The following is a 14,877-nucleotide window of genomic DNA, read 5'->3' as shown; positions in this document are numbered from 1 at the left end:
TGCTAATAATAGCCTTAATTACAATCATTCTCGTTCTTTGACAAGTGGTGTTTTTTAGTTTGGCTGTGGTGGATGTTCAAAGCTCCATAATGGTCCTCAATGTCACATCTTCTCCATTTCCCCTGAAACATAGGAAACTACCCCTGTTTATCGGCCTTTGGTTTTCCTCAAAAATGTTCGAATCCAATGAACCATGTCTTTCATCTTTGATTATCCAAAATATATCAGAATGCCACGTCCTTGATGTGCTGTCAACCTCTTTCATGTGTGAAGGCAAAAGCTCCTCCAAGTTGTCTGACATATCTTGGACTGTAGTAAATGTGATCACTTTATGACAAAAAGTTTAGAGTTGGATTCGAATACATGTTTCCTCCACCTGTCTTGACCTTGTTGAAAGTTGATACCTTTAGATGATCCCTTGAAGATATTCCCTTTTCAAAAAATTTCCACTTGTATTTCAAAATCGGTTGACTGAGATTAGATTGTGCAGCTTCAGCAGTTTCGTAGTGTGCTACGAAACTGCTGTGCGTTAGTCATCATCTTCAGCAGTTTCGTAGCGCGCTACGAAACTGCTGTGTTATTCCAAAAAACACAGTTTCAACCAAAATTTTGCTATTTTAAGCCTCTTGATATTTAAACATCCTTTTCAATTGTTCCAAAGCTTTTCAAAACTGAATGGAAAGGTATGATTCTTCAAGTAGGATTATAACAAGGAAGACCATCAAAATCTGAAACAAAACCTTACTTGATGTGTGACTGCCTTAAGGAAATTATTTCTGCTGGCTTAACTGTATCTTTAAGTCTTCAATTTGTTTCTTCATGACTTTGATCCCAGATTTGAGGTTTGTATTGACCTTTCTGATAAATTGAGCTTCCTTTATTGCAGGAACAGTCCAGCTACGGAATTGAACATTAAAATCAACCACCTCGAGTATTTGAAATGTTTGGTCCTCCCACCGAGCTTGCATTTGGTTAAAATAAGCCTCCTTAACTACAAATTTCCTGGCAGCTTTCTTCAGTCTAGCAATTTCAAAGTTGGCCAATTCCAATCTCCTTTTCAAGTCTTCCACACTATCTTCTTCTTGAATGGTAACTGCTTTGCCTTTATCCTTTCTTTCATGAGGCTGTGTCACCTCCCCTGTTTCATCTGCTCTTGGTAGTACCTCCTGTATTTGTTTAAACTTCCTCGTTATGGGTCTCCTGGGCTTAAAGACAAATTGATCAACCTGATCATCAAACTTGAGTTTTTTCGAGGCTTTGACTCTCTTAGCCTTGTCTTTTCCTGACTCTATCAAATCTGCTTGAACTAGTGGAGATTCTTCAATGTAAATGGCTTGAAATAAGTCATTTAAGTCTCCCTTTGAAACAGGGCTTTCTTCAATAATCACTGATTTGCCTTTCTCTTTAGCTGCCTGGCTCCTAGTCCTTCTTCTTTGAAAACCTCTAGATCTTGTTTCTGCTTGATGGCCAGTTGTTGTTGGAAGATCTTTTGCAGCTTGAGGACTGAGTCCGGTCTCGTTCTTGAAACCAGACATGAATATGAATGTGGGCCAGTCCTTACCTACTCTCTGGAGTTCATGCAGAACAATCAACTTAATTAAACCATGGTGAAACAATGAAGTCTCACAAGCTTCTTTTCTTAGCTGCACCTTATCACACATTTTGCTTAAGCTACGAAATAAGTAAAAAGGTAAATCAATGGATATCTTTCCTGTAAAATGTAGTAGGAGCTTGAAATGGTATGAATACACCTTATTATATCTCCCTTCACAGGTAAGGTACCTTCGTATACAGGTAAGCAGATTGGCATATGAGTCTTTGACATAGTTTCTAGGCACAAACTTGTTTAAATCTGAGTCAATGTATTCTGGCTTCAGAAACTCCTTGCAGGGAGTCATATCAAATTTGAAATTCTTAAACCAAGTTTCTTGTCCCCATTGGAATCTTAGTAACTGTGGATATTACCTCTAGTGAAACTTGCAATTCGAGCATCCCAACCTTTGAATTCAGCCCTGTGAAATTCAAAGCAAATTCCTTGGTGGTTTGTGCGTGACCTCCCTGTAGTTTCTCACAAAAATTCCAACATCCAACCTGCTTGAATGCATGCTCAACTTCTTTGTGTTTCAAGATAATGTCTACACCTTCAGGTTCATTTCTTAAGCACCTGCTTGATCTGTGGTCTTTTCTTTCTGCCGATCCCTCCATGAAGGTTCAATGTAATGGAGGTTTGAAATGCTAGCACTGCTTAAACTTCAATTTCTGCCTCGCTTGAATGGCTGCCTCGCTTGATAACTGCCTCGCTTGATAACTATGGATTCAAATTGAAAACTTGCAGTCTTGTCCCTCATGCAACGAATACAATCATCATTAAGAATGTGAATACCTGGCCTCTCTTGGAACTTGCAATACGTGTGTACCAATGTACCTAGCGGCTGTAATGATGGAGATAAGTGGTTGGACATGATATGTGGAGTGTATCAACTGACAATGAATGATGCAACCATAACTGAACTTGACAGATCTGACAGTTAGGAAGATTCACTGCGGAATGCACGAATCTCCGATTTTGTAGCACAGTCATTGTAAATTTTGAATTATGCGCTACGAAATCACCTAAGACATGTTGCGCTGCGAAACTGCTAAAATGATTTATGTGCTGCGAAAACACTTCAAAATGACTACATGCGCTATGAAATCACCTAAAGGGCTTTGTGGCACATAGTAACTTTTGAGCAAAACTGACACATGGCTATAAGACCGGTGATGACTGAGAATGCATAGTTGACTCAAGACTCCTAAGAATCAGACTCTAAGGAAAAAAAAATCAAACTTAGAATAGCACCGACCTTTACCATCAAACTAATGTGAGAAACTTTGGCATTAGAATTCTTAAGTGATAACACACCGAAACAATAATTATTCTATATCTCATGTGTTATTGTTTTCTTGTTTATTATATCAATTGTGTTTCATATCTGAATATTAAAACAAAAAAGAATAATTTAGAAAGTGCTTAAGTACAATCTGTCTTCAATCGTTTTTATTCTAAATGTTTTCTTCTAAACTAGCATAAGTAGTGAATTCTTAATTGCTCCTATTTCCTAGTGTTAGAGTCGGTCTAGTAGCCCTCCACCAGAGATCAAAAGCTCTTTGCATTTCATAGTTAGGTGTCTCATCAGTGTGATCATGTTGCATTCCGTTAGGCATGCCATAATCTCGGTGGAAGGAGTTTATGTCGTTATTCCCCTCTTGTTTGGCACTGCTGGTTCAGGTTTGTTCAAATAAATAAAGTCCTCAAAGGGTCATTCATTTTGCTTTAAGTTTTTAGGTTTTAGGTCTAGGGTTGAGTCTAATTTTGTCTTGAAAGGTCATCAAGGACCAGCAGGCCAGAGGGATGTCCTTCATTAAACATTTCTCATCATTGTACAGCTAAATTTTTACCTTGTTCTCAAAAACTCTGTTTTTGAAAACAAGGTCATTATCTCATTTTTGTAAAAATTCTCAAAATTTCAAATTCTTCAAATGTCAAAATGCAGCCTTGGTCTCCTTTGCCAAAGCATCCCAGAAGCTATCCCTGCAAAAATTTTCAAAAGAAATCATCATTTCAACCAATTTTTCAAAGAAATGAAATTAAAGGTCAGGGCCAATTAAAGCAAAAAAATGTCAACATTCAAACATAACAAAGTGGGTTTTGGGCAAGTAAAAAATTAAAAGGAAGCCTATAAAAGCATGCCATCCCTCATTGGTAATTCATTTGCCTCTCAACACTCCAAGAGAATCCTTGTCAAGACGGTTTCAAAGTTCATTGGGCGGATTGAGTAGTTGCAGCAGCGCGCTACGCATCAGAGGAGGCGCGCTACGCGTTGGGGGGTGCGCTACGCATCAACGCGCAGTTTCCAGTTCAATTTAACTCAGGCGCTACGTGTTGGGAGGCGCGCTATGCATCAGGCTGGGCGCGCTACGAGTTAGGTTTCTTGCTCAGGAAATCGCCAGCAAGCCACCAAAACTGCTTTTCTCTCCAAATCTTTTCAGGTAGGCCTCTAATCATGGTGATTTTTGGTTTGGCTAAGATGAATGAGCAATGAAAATGCAAAAATGCCATGCTAATATGGAGTAAAACCCTACCTTGCTGTATCAAATATTAAAAATGCAAACGTGTTAGGGTTTCATTGAAATTTGCTGCCCAAGGTTACCCATTTTCCCATTCCTCTTTCCCCATATTTTCCTCACCATTTTCCTTGACATTTCCCATGCAAATCATATAATTTCCCTACTAAAAATCATTAAAATCCCTAAACCCTATTAATTCCTAAAATCCTATGTAAATTTCCTAAACCCTACTTCCCATTACAATCCTACAAATTATGATTATATATGTTCCATGTTCCTTTCCTAAAATTTCCTTTCACATTTGTTTTCCCTAATCCCCTCAATGTTCCCTTTTCCCTAACATTTCCCATGTGTGTTTGTCCCGTTGGTAACAGCATTCAAACAAGTCAAAACAACAGTTCATTGGGTGCACAGTCAGCATTATTTTTCAGTCACTTGCCTCCAAAACCATGTCAGAAACAGAAACAGATTATGAGCAAAGTGATGACCGTGAATCAACACCAGAGGTAGAGGTGCCAAGGAGGCATCACAGGGGTGGTAAGGGTGGTCAGCATGTCAGGGAGGAAACCCCCTCTTTGGCTTATCTACAAGCTTGTCCACTTGCAGTGTCATGTTTCCGATATCTATCATGCTATGAATATTGTGAAAGAATCTCCCAAATTCAACACCACAAGGAATTGGCCCGCTTGTTTGTCCTACATCTGCACAATGGGCATGTGAATCTTGCAGGAGTGGACTTCACATTGTCACCTGAGATTGTTGCTCAAGCAACAGGGATACCCAATATTGGAGAAGAATGGAGCAAGCGCCAGCCGTTGGACAAATTTCATTATGATCCATATATCAAACCTGCATATATGAGGTACCTAACTGGTGTTTTTCCCTTCAGATCCTTAAGAGACGAGTATGAACCTATGATGAAGATCATCATTCGCTATTTCACTTGTGAGGGCAGATTTTCACGTTTGTATTCGTACCATATCCGTTTGTTGATGCATTTCACACGGGTACGAATGATGAACATTCCATTTTTCATGTGCCAAAATATAGAGAGGATGGTGCCCTTGGTGCAAAGAAAGAGCCCAACACAACAACACAAGAGCATTTATCATTATGCACTGATCAAGATTGTGGTCATGCATCAGTTGGCACAACAGGGCATTCCATGGGAGGATTTCATTTCTCGTGACTTGTTCACAGTGCCACAGCCACCTCCTGAGGTTGTCCGTGATGAGGGAGGGCCTTCACATCAGTTTGATATTCCAGAGCCCGAGCATGTCAGCACTCCTCCTTATGTTACATATCAGAGAGGCCACAGGGTCTTATTTGCATTTGCACGACGAGTATTATCTCCACATCAGGTGGAAGGGGTCTCGCCTTATTCATCAGCACAACGAGTGTTATCTCCACATCAGGTGGAAGGGGCCTCACTTTCGACAGCAGCACAGGTACCAGAGAGAGGCAAACAGCCCAAGATTGATGAGGGGCCATCAGGTGTTCCAGGCATAGATGTTGTTGACCTTGATATTGTTTCTCCTAGCCTAGAGTCAAAGGAGATCATCCAGCAACTAAGGGCTGAAAATGACTTGTTACAGCAAAAATTGGAGATGGCAAATTGGACAATTACTTATTTAGAGCAGCGCAACAAGCAATTAGAGGATGAACACTCTCTTGATGAGTTGCGGAGGATCCGAGAAGACTGGAACTTGGCTCGCAAGAGACCCGGTGATTTGACACCTAAGGAGCAAAGCTCTATGCTCATTCAAGTGAACAAACATCTAGAGAGGTTGATAGCAAAGGCAAACAGGGACAAAGACATGCTCCGACACATGAAGAATCACTATTGGGCTCGAATGCATGTGTGTAAGGCAAGAATGAAGGTGCTCAAAGGACGGTTGGCCAAGCCACTAAAAAGGAGGAAAAGGCCCGATCCCCTTCATATTTTGGCTAAGGCTTCCTTGGAGGAGCATGGTGCTCAATGATGCACTTCCAGCTCAAATTTCAGGAAATTTTGAGCAATTTTGGTCAATTTTGACTTTTTTGTGCCACACACAGGTTTTTGCTCTCAACGCGTAGCACGCCGCGCGCTACCCTGAAGATGGGCAAGTCCATTCCTAAAAAACTCAGTATTTTTGATTTTTCATGACAAATTACACTTTCTCAGCAATTGCCAAGACATTTCATCAGGTTTTGAGCCCTCAGAAGGTCAAAAAGCATGCAAAAAATGACTTTCTGCCACTTTTTGGACACACAGGGAGCAGTCTTGGGAGATTGCAATTTTGGAGGGGCAAATGGACACCAAATTGAGAAAATCTACTTGGGCTGGAAAGTAGACATCCAGACCTTTACAACAAGCCTACTTTTGCCTCATTTGGATGCCGGGAAGTGCCTCAAAAGTTGGCTCAAAGGCGCGCTACGCATTCAGGATTGGGGCGCTACGCATCAGGGAAGTTTGCCAGATTTTCACCTACAGCTCAGCAAAACGCAGATTTGACTAGTTTTGACTTTTTGGAGTGGTTTTTCATCCTCCTTGATGTAATTGATGTAATTTTATGATGTCATGGCACTTATTTATCTCTTCTAGAAGATTCATTCATAAAAAGTCAAAAGTTTAATGAATGAATTGGTTTCCTAGCTTATAGAGGCAAGTTGTTTTGATTGCCTAGATTGTAGTGCTCAGTTTAGAATTGGTTGAAACAGCTCCTAGGATGATGAGCTCAACCCCTAGAGGCAAGGAAAGGTGTTAGCTTGCCTATATTATGTATTTTCTTAGTCATTTTCATGGTTGGACTCTTGAGGGATAAGCTTCTATTGTATTACACTTTGTATCTCTGCAATTTTGGCAAAGGAAAGACCAGGGTTTTGCAGCACTTTTTGGGATTCCTGTGGTTATTTTTGTTGATGGTGTGATTCTCTCATGTACTTATAAGTGTGTTATGTGTATCATTTTCCCACTTTTCTTTTCTGCACATTAAGTAAATGAAGTGTTAAGTTAGAATTCATAATTTATATGCTCTGCCTTTAAGTTTGCTTAATATCTATGTTTTCCTCTGTCTAAAGATAACTCTCGATGGTTTCTTGCTCTCTTTAGCTCCTCACCGGTCATTCCCATCCATTCACTTAAATCAAAGGCATTAAGACAATTTCCTACCTTGCCCCAAAGAGACCTCTGCAAAAGCTGTGTCCCATCCCCGCACCCAAAATTGCTCTCCCCCTGTTTTCCACCAAAACCCTAAAAATCTGAAATCAAACCTTCTCAATCAGTTTACTAGCCTAAAATCAGTGTTCTTATTGGTCATCTCCGCCCTTTGAAAATCTTTTGTTGAGATAGACCCGGAGAGAGCCCTCTCCTGCCCCGTAGGGCTAGCTACGAGGCTAGGTGGTTTGATGTTGCCTTGGATTTTGTCTTTTTCTGTTGTACAAACAATAGATCAGGTAATACTAAAATGCCAGATTAACCATTCAAGTAAACCAAAGAATGATGCCGCTCGAGAATGCTTTCGCCAGGACACAGATGTAATTGCTGGCAGCCCTTCATGCACGTAATGAGCCTGGTCACGTACAAGACAGCCTGATCTATCAATCAAACTGAAAAAAATTTCCATGTATGCTGGATTAGGATCGCAATAGCCAAACTCTGTTTGCTGCCCCAGCTCTGCAATACATACTTCCAGCTGCACACTGTCATTGTAAACATCTGTAGGCAAGTCTGTTATTTCTTGTTGCGAAGGAAGAAGGATTTCCAAGAACTTTTTAGGGTCTTGGAAATCATATGACTGGATCTGCTCATCTAAATATTGAATCTCCTTCTCAAGTTTTTCAACAATTAAATCACAGGCACCAGTTTTAGTTTCAAGATGAAACTTCGAAGATTTCAAACATTGAAAGAAGGCACTGAAAAATTCTTCATTAATTTCAATATCCACTAACCACTCTCTAACTTCGTTTAGAGCTTCACAAAGTGCAGGGTTTGCCACATACCCCACCATTGCATGAGTGAATCAACAAGCACTGGAATGTCTGGATCGAATTGGAGTCGCCAGGTGAATGCTTAAGCCTGCATATGTGTCTGACTGCTGTCCACCATCAACCATCAGATCTGAACTTGATACATTTACTGGGGCAATTAACAAGTTAGATGTCACGATTACAAGCTAGACCGGAGATTGACTGAAGCAGCGTTTATCTACTTCCGCTAATGCAAAGCAAAAGCGTTTCGAAGGCTACCTGGCATAACTTCAGGCTCCGTCTGTAGCTTATAAAACAAATGACATTAACAAGCAAACCATTTGTTCTTCCCCAGTATGGTCGCCAATATGTTAGCACTTGAATTTGGCCTCACGCTGAAAAAGACAAAATCCAAGGCAACATCAAACCACTTAGCCTCGTAGCTAGCCCTACGGGGCAGGAGAGGGCTCTCTCTGGGTCTATCTCGACAAAAATATGAACAAACTTATAGGCAGAGCATAAAATATTATGAATTCTACCTTAACACTTCATTTACTTAATGTGCAGAAAAGAAAAGTGGGAAAATGATACACATAACACACTTACAAGTACATGAGAGAAGCACACCATCAACACAAATAACCACAGGAATCCCAAAAAGTGCTGCAAAACCCTAGTCTTTCCTTTGCCAAAATTGCAGAGATACAAAGTGTAATACAATAGAAGCTTATCCCTCAAGAGTCCAACCATGAAAATGACTAAGAAAATACATAATATAGGCAAGCTAACACCTTTCATTCTGAGTTTCATTTACAGTTTAGTTTGAAGTTTGCCGAATTAGTCTTTCAATCAATTCAGTCAGTTTCCAGTTAATAAGTCGAGTCTTCAGTTGTGTTGATTTGTTAAAATGATGACTCCATTGCCCAATGGATGGAGGCGCTGTCTGCTCTCCCAAAGTTTTGCGGTTCTTGGCACCTCCACGAAGCGGCAGCTGCCATCCCAAGTGGAGCCGATGTTAGACTCCGTCTTGTATGTCAAATGTGAGATTGATTCTTCTTCAAAACCCTGTTTTGAAGAAGAAATCATTAAATGTGTCTTTTAGAATATGTATCAAATTCTCCAGCTCTTCAAAAGGCAGCAACTTCCTCAGCTCCTATCTCTGCAAAAGCACAAACAGAAGAAAACAAAACATCATCAACAATCAGAGGCAAAGCAAATTACAAGCTATTTGGAGAGGTCTCACTGGAAATCCCAAACAAACTTCATTGTCACAGCTATTGAATCAAATGATTGTGTTGGCGTTGGGAATGCCCTGCGTCTTATTGATCAAAGGAATGTGGTTTGAGGCTAAAGGATCCTGTACACGAGCAGAAAAAGTTTACTCAGGCCTATTGGAAGAGCATCCATTAGACCAAAAAATTCACAAAAGGACGGTTGCCATAGCTAAAGCACAGGGAAATTTATCAGGAGCTGTGGATCTTCTTAACAAATTCCTGGAGATATTTATGGCAGATTATGATGCATGGAGGGAACTTGAAGACTTATACATTTCTCTTCAAATGTGTAAGCAGGCAGCTTTTTGTTTTGAAGAGCTAATACTTGCTCAACCATCAAATCCATTCTTTCACTTATCATATGCTGAGGTGCTTTATACACTTGGCGGTCTTGAAAATTTTAAACCGGCAAACAAAACAAATATTATGCTGTGGCTATCGACTTGAGTGGGGGAAGAAATACTCAAGCTCTGTATGGTGTGTGCTTGTGACTTTCCTCCTGGAAAATATATTAACGGGCCTTGTAAATGTGTCGATGACTACTGTTTTTGTTTCTCCATTCCTAGCCTACTGCATTTTGCTTTTATATGCAGTGGTTTTGATTTCAGGGGTCGCTGTTCTCCAGGAATCTGTGCTTTAGATTTGATTTGATGGACAGAGGAGATAAATCATAAAAGCCTGTGCGTGGGTGGCTCTCTTTCCTTTTTCTGGATCTCCTTTTCAAGTTCCATTGAGCGCTGAATGCTTCTGGTTATGTAGGGACAAAAATATCCACTGGTATCATCAGTGGACGTGAGCGCCCCAAATGCAAATGATGTAAACATTGGCTAACCTATTGTTTCAGTTTTTGGTATTTCGGATACTTTGTGTCAAGGTGCAGAGTACCGTTGAATTCCTATGAAGGTTTGCAGGTGGAATCACAGTTTGATTGCATTGGAGATTGGACGAAGGACTAAAGATTCTCCGAAGTGTTGTGAAAGCTGCTCGGAGGGAGTTAAAATGGTGACTTTTGCAGTTCGTAAACAGAGAACTCATTCAAAATATAAAGAAACCAATTAGTGAAGGACCGGCAAGGGCCCAATATCCGCGGATAAACACAAGGGATTACATAGTGGAGCCCCTGATTACCTTCCTTTTGATAGCATAAAAGGATGCGGATGGCAAGCTGTGGCAACATATGTGAATTTGGCAACGTATTAGGTCGTTGGCCTACCTATTGGAATTGTTTTAAGGTTTAAGGTCAACATGGGAGTCGATGGAAAATGGTGGGGAATGATAAAGATGTGGAGTTACATTTCAAGTAAACCGTCCGTGAAGCATCGAATCATACATTTATCATGTTATTGGTTAAGTACGAGAACCATTAAAATGAGTTGTGTTGTTGTTATTGCCCGGGCGTAAACATACTCGCAGCTTGGAACCTCTTAACGAGTCTGCTGGATATACCGCCTGCAAAAAATCCTTCGCAGTGTAGGAGCATGGCGGCCACTAGGTCCGCCCTCATCACCACTGCCACTTTCACGAACAATGCGGGCGCCCCAATAACAGATATTTACAACAAAAAGGCTTTCTTCTTTAGATATGGAATCGGGTGAAGTGAACCCTGCCAGAGCACTAAATCCGGTCCTCATTCACGCCACAAAGACATCAACCACAACAGAAAAATAGGAACCAATTTCCTATTAATGACTTCAGTTAATAAGTCAAAAGGATCTACGCTCCGGTTTATTAGCCATCAGAGGATTTCAAGGGGAACGATCTTCTGTTTTAGGAAAAAGAAATGATTTTATCTCTTTTTTGTAACTGCAGGTGAAACAGCGCCCTTGTTTTGGGGGTCGATCTGCTGTGTTTTTTTAGAATAGTTTATTTAATGTATAAAGATAATCATTTAAAAAAAAAAAGTTAGGGGGAGAGTGAGAGAGAGAGAGTTCTGAGAGCTGGTGGAGAACAGAGAGCTTCCATTGTACAGTCTTTGACAGAGATTTTTCATGACAAATTACACTTGCTCAGCAATTACCAAGACATTTCATCAGGTTTTGAGCCCTCAGAAGGTCAAAAAGCATGCAAAAAATGACTTTCTGCCACTTTTTGGACACACAGGGAGCAGTCTTGGGAGATTGCAATTTTGGAGGGGCAAATGGACACCAAATTGAGAAATTCCACTTGGGTTGGAAAGTAGACATCCAGACCTTTCCAACAAGCCTACTTTTGCCTCATTTGGATGCCGGGAAGTGCCTCAAAAGTTGGCTCAAAGGCGCGCTACGCATTGAGGATTGGGGCGCTACGCATCAGGGAAGTTTGCCAGATTTTCACCTACAGCTCAGCAAAACGCAGATTTGACTAGTTTTGACTTTTTGGAGTGGTTTTTCATCCTCCTTGATGTAATTGATGTAATTTTATGATGTCATGGCACTTATTTATCTCTTCTAGAAGATTCATTCATAAAAAGTCAAAAGTTTAATGAATGAATTGGTTTCCTAGCTTATAGAGGCAAGTTGTTTTGATTGCCTAGATTGTAGTGCTCAGTTTAGAATTGGTTGAAACAACTCCTAGGATGATGAGCTCGACCCCTAGAGACAAGGAAAGGTGTTAGCTTGCCTATATTATGTATTTTCTTAGTCATTTTCGTGGTTGGACTCTTGAGGGATAAGCTTCTATTGTATTACACTTTGTATCTCTGCAATTTTGGCAAAGGAAAGACCAGGGTTTTGCAGCACTTTTTGGGATTCCTGTGGTTATTTGTGTTGATGGTGTGATTCTCTCATGTACTTGTAAGTGTGTTATGTGTATCATTTTCCCACTTTTCTTTTCTGCACATTAAGTAAATGAAGTGTTAAGGTAGAATTCATAATTTATATGCTCTGCCTTTAAGTTTGCTTAATATCTATGTTTTCCTCTGTCTAAAGAGAACTCTTGATGGTTTCTTGCTCTCTTTAGCTCCTCACCGGTCATTCCCATCCATTCACTTAAATCAAAGGCATTAAGACAATTTCCTACCTTGCCCCAAAGAGACCTCTGCAAAAGCTGTGTCCCATCCCCGCACCCAAAATTGCTCTCTGTTATAGACATTTTTGTGCCTTACAGCATGAAGCATGAAATGTCAATAATCTAAGGGATCCAAAGTCCCTAAACATGTTGTTCCTACCCCTAGAGGAACAAGGTCAGCAAACCATAGCACTGAAAATCAGTTCTCCACCTGAAAACACTCAAAAACAAGCTATTTCTGGATCATGTCAGCTGCTCCACTGAGCATCTGTGCTGAATTTCAACTGCTCCACTCTGTACCTGCGCTGAATGTCAAATCTAATGAAGGCTACCTGCGCTGGGCGAGATTGGCCAAGTGGCACAGTCATTCTGCAAGGTGTCAAATGCCCAGGAAGCTTCCAAAATGACACTTGGATCAAGGAATTCACCTTGTGATGAGTTAGAGGATCTAGATCTCCAAGTGGAAGCAAGAAACTCCAAGTGGACTCAAGAACTGAAGTATAACTGAAGTGGGAGAGGACACTAGTCAGCTTCATGCCAGCCTCAAGCTGACTCATCCTTTCTCCAAAACTCCTATATATAGAGCTCTCTCATGAGGTCTAGGGAGGCTGGAATCTTGTGAATGTAAGGAAGTGCTGTTGGTTTGTGCATAGAACTATTGGGTGATTGCTTTGAAGGAGGTGAAGAGGAGATTTCTTTCTGCTGGGAGGTGTTGCTGGATTGGGCCTCTTATGGTTGTAACATTCTCAGAACTTTACTTCTTCCATTAATAAAGCATTTGAGGTTCTTCTATATGCATGTGTCTCTATGGCGAATTGATGCTTGTATATTTGATTTATTCTAATCCTTGAATCAGTTATGGATGTATGCTTCTTGTAGTTTCCCTTTCTTGTGATTTTGCAGGATCTTTGTGTAGCTGGGCCAGTGAAAGAGCAAGGAGCTGGGAGCAAGTAGCAAAGAGGGAAGATTGGATCAATCATTAGCGGAAGATAACGGTTAGTGGATCTCTTCCTCCTCTCTCTTACATCTCATAAAGAAGTAATCTTGAATAGCTTTGTATTCAGTTGTTGCTGAGGTACTATCACCCTTAGAGTGGGATAGGGTCATTCCGTATTGGATACTTTTCCCAACAACAAATTGGCGACTCCGCTGGGGATCGTATCTTGTTGGTTGTTTGTGTTTTTGCTATTCATTTCATAAACAAAGGGAGTACCGAATCGAACTGTGTTTGAATCTTTCAAATGCAATGTAGAGGGCAGCTACTCTAGCTCAGTTTCTGGGCAAGTTTATGATTTGAAGAGCTGATCCACAAGGACTCTAATAAGCTCTTAGTGATAGCTTTTCATCCTCCTTGTCATCCCTTAGTGTGTCCTTGACTGATAGCTTCTGATTTGAGCAAAAACTGTGAATTTTTGAGCAATCTGTGACCCGGAAACCACCAGAAACGAAAGTTTCGTTCTTCAGTGCAGGCTGTACAAAGGCTGTCTGCATTTCAACGCAGTTCCCGAAGGGGCTACCTGCGCTGAAGGTCAAACAGGCAGTGTTCCACCTGCGCTGGACCAGTCCTGCCTTGTGCTGCTGGGGTTTCCTGTTGTTTCTTGCCCTGTTTTCACTCTTGTTTTTGCTGTTTGTTACCAGTCAGTGGGCCTATCTGAAACCAACTTTCCTTGTCACTATTCCGCCTCGGTTGTATAAAGAAACTGTGTTTGTTCTTTGTGTATTTCTTGTGCATTTACAGTTTCCCATAACGAAAGTGAACTAGTCTTGCTGTGACCTCTTAGATCTAGACCTGTGATAAAGTGTCGTTTTGATCTTAAGAGTTAGTTTGTTTGTTGTGTTCATGCTGAGAGCTTTTGCTTTCGTCATTTGGTTTGAGTTTCTATATTTCTAGTGTCGAAACAAGTAAATCTTAAGGTGTCTTTTGATTTTGGACAAGCTTGTTTGCTTTCACTTGAAATTGAATTCAAAATTATACAACAACTTTCTTTTTGCATTACGCCAACATTAAGAAAGAGAAAAGAAATACTTGCATTGTGCATGTGCATTATGACAGCTTGCATGTTGATTTAGGGAAAAGTGCATTAGTGTGTGCTCTATGATCTGTGTGAAAAGATGTTATCTTTCTTTTCCCTCAGTAGTTAAGATTTTCAAAGTTGAAAGATTGAAAAGCTTGCTTATCATCTTAGACTGCATTTAGGAGTGTTATCATACATCTCGTGGTGATCCATAAAGGCAAACTGCTAAACAAGATCAACCTTAAAATAAATTGAATTTACATAACAACGCATTGAAACATAACGCAAACACATAGAGGTCTAAGCTAGAGACGTGTTCCGGCGTCGTTAAATGTGATATCTTAGCGTTGAGTGGTTGGGTGATTCCTCCACGGTGAAGCGATAAGTATCAATACGGACTTGTGCTCCCACGTACCGTCGCGTATATATTGGGAGACCCCTATAGGAATAAAGCCTTTATCCAATAGGAAACCGTGTCGGCCACCCTACTGATCGCAATGCAGTGAACACAGCATTCACGAAGATCGACCACTCGTACCGTAAAA

The sequence above is a fragment of the Pinus tabuliformis genome, chromosome 4_2 (assembly GCF_031772625.1).
Source record: "Pinus tabuliformis cultivar Carrire ecotype Pingquan chromosome 4_2, CPIR1, whole genome shotgun sequence".
In the NCBI taxonomy this organism is placed as follows: Eukaryota; Viridiplantae; Streptophyta; class Pinopsida; order Pinales; family Pinaceae; genus Pinus; species Pinus tabuliformis.
This window is presented reverse-complemented; position numbering follows the sequence as displayed.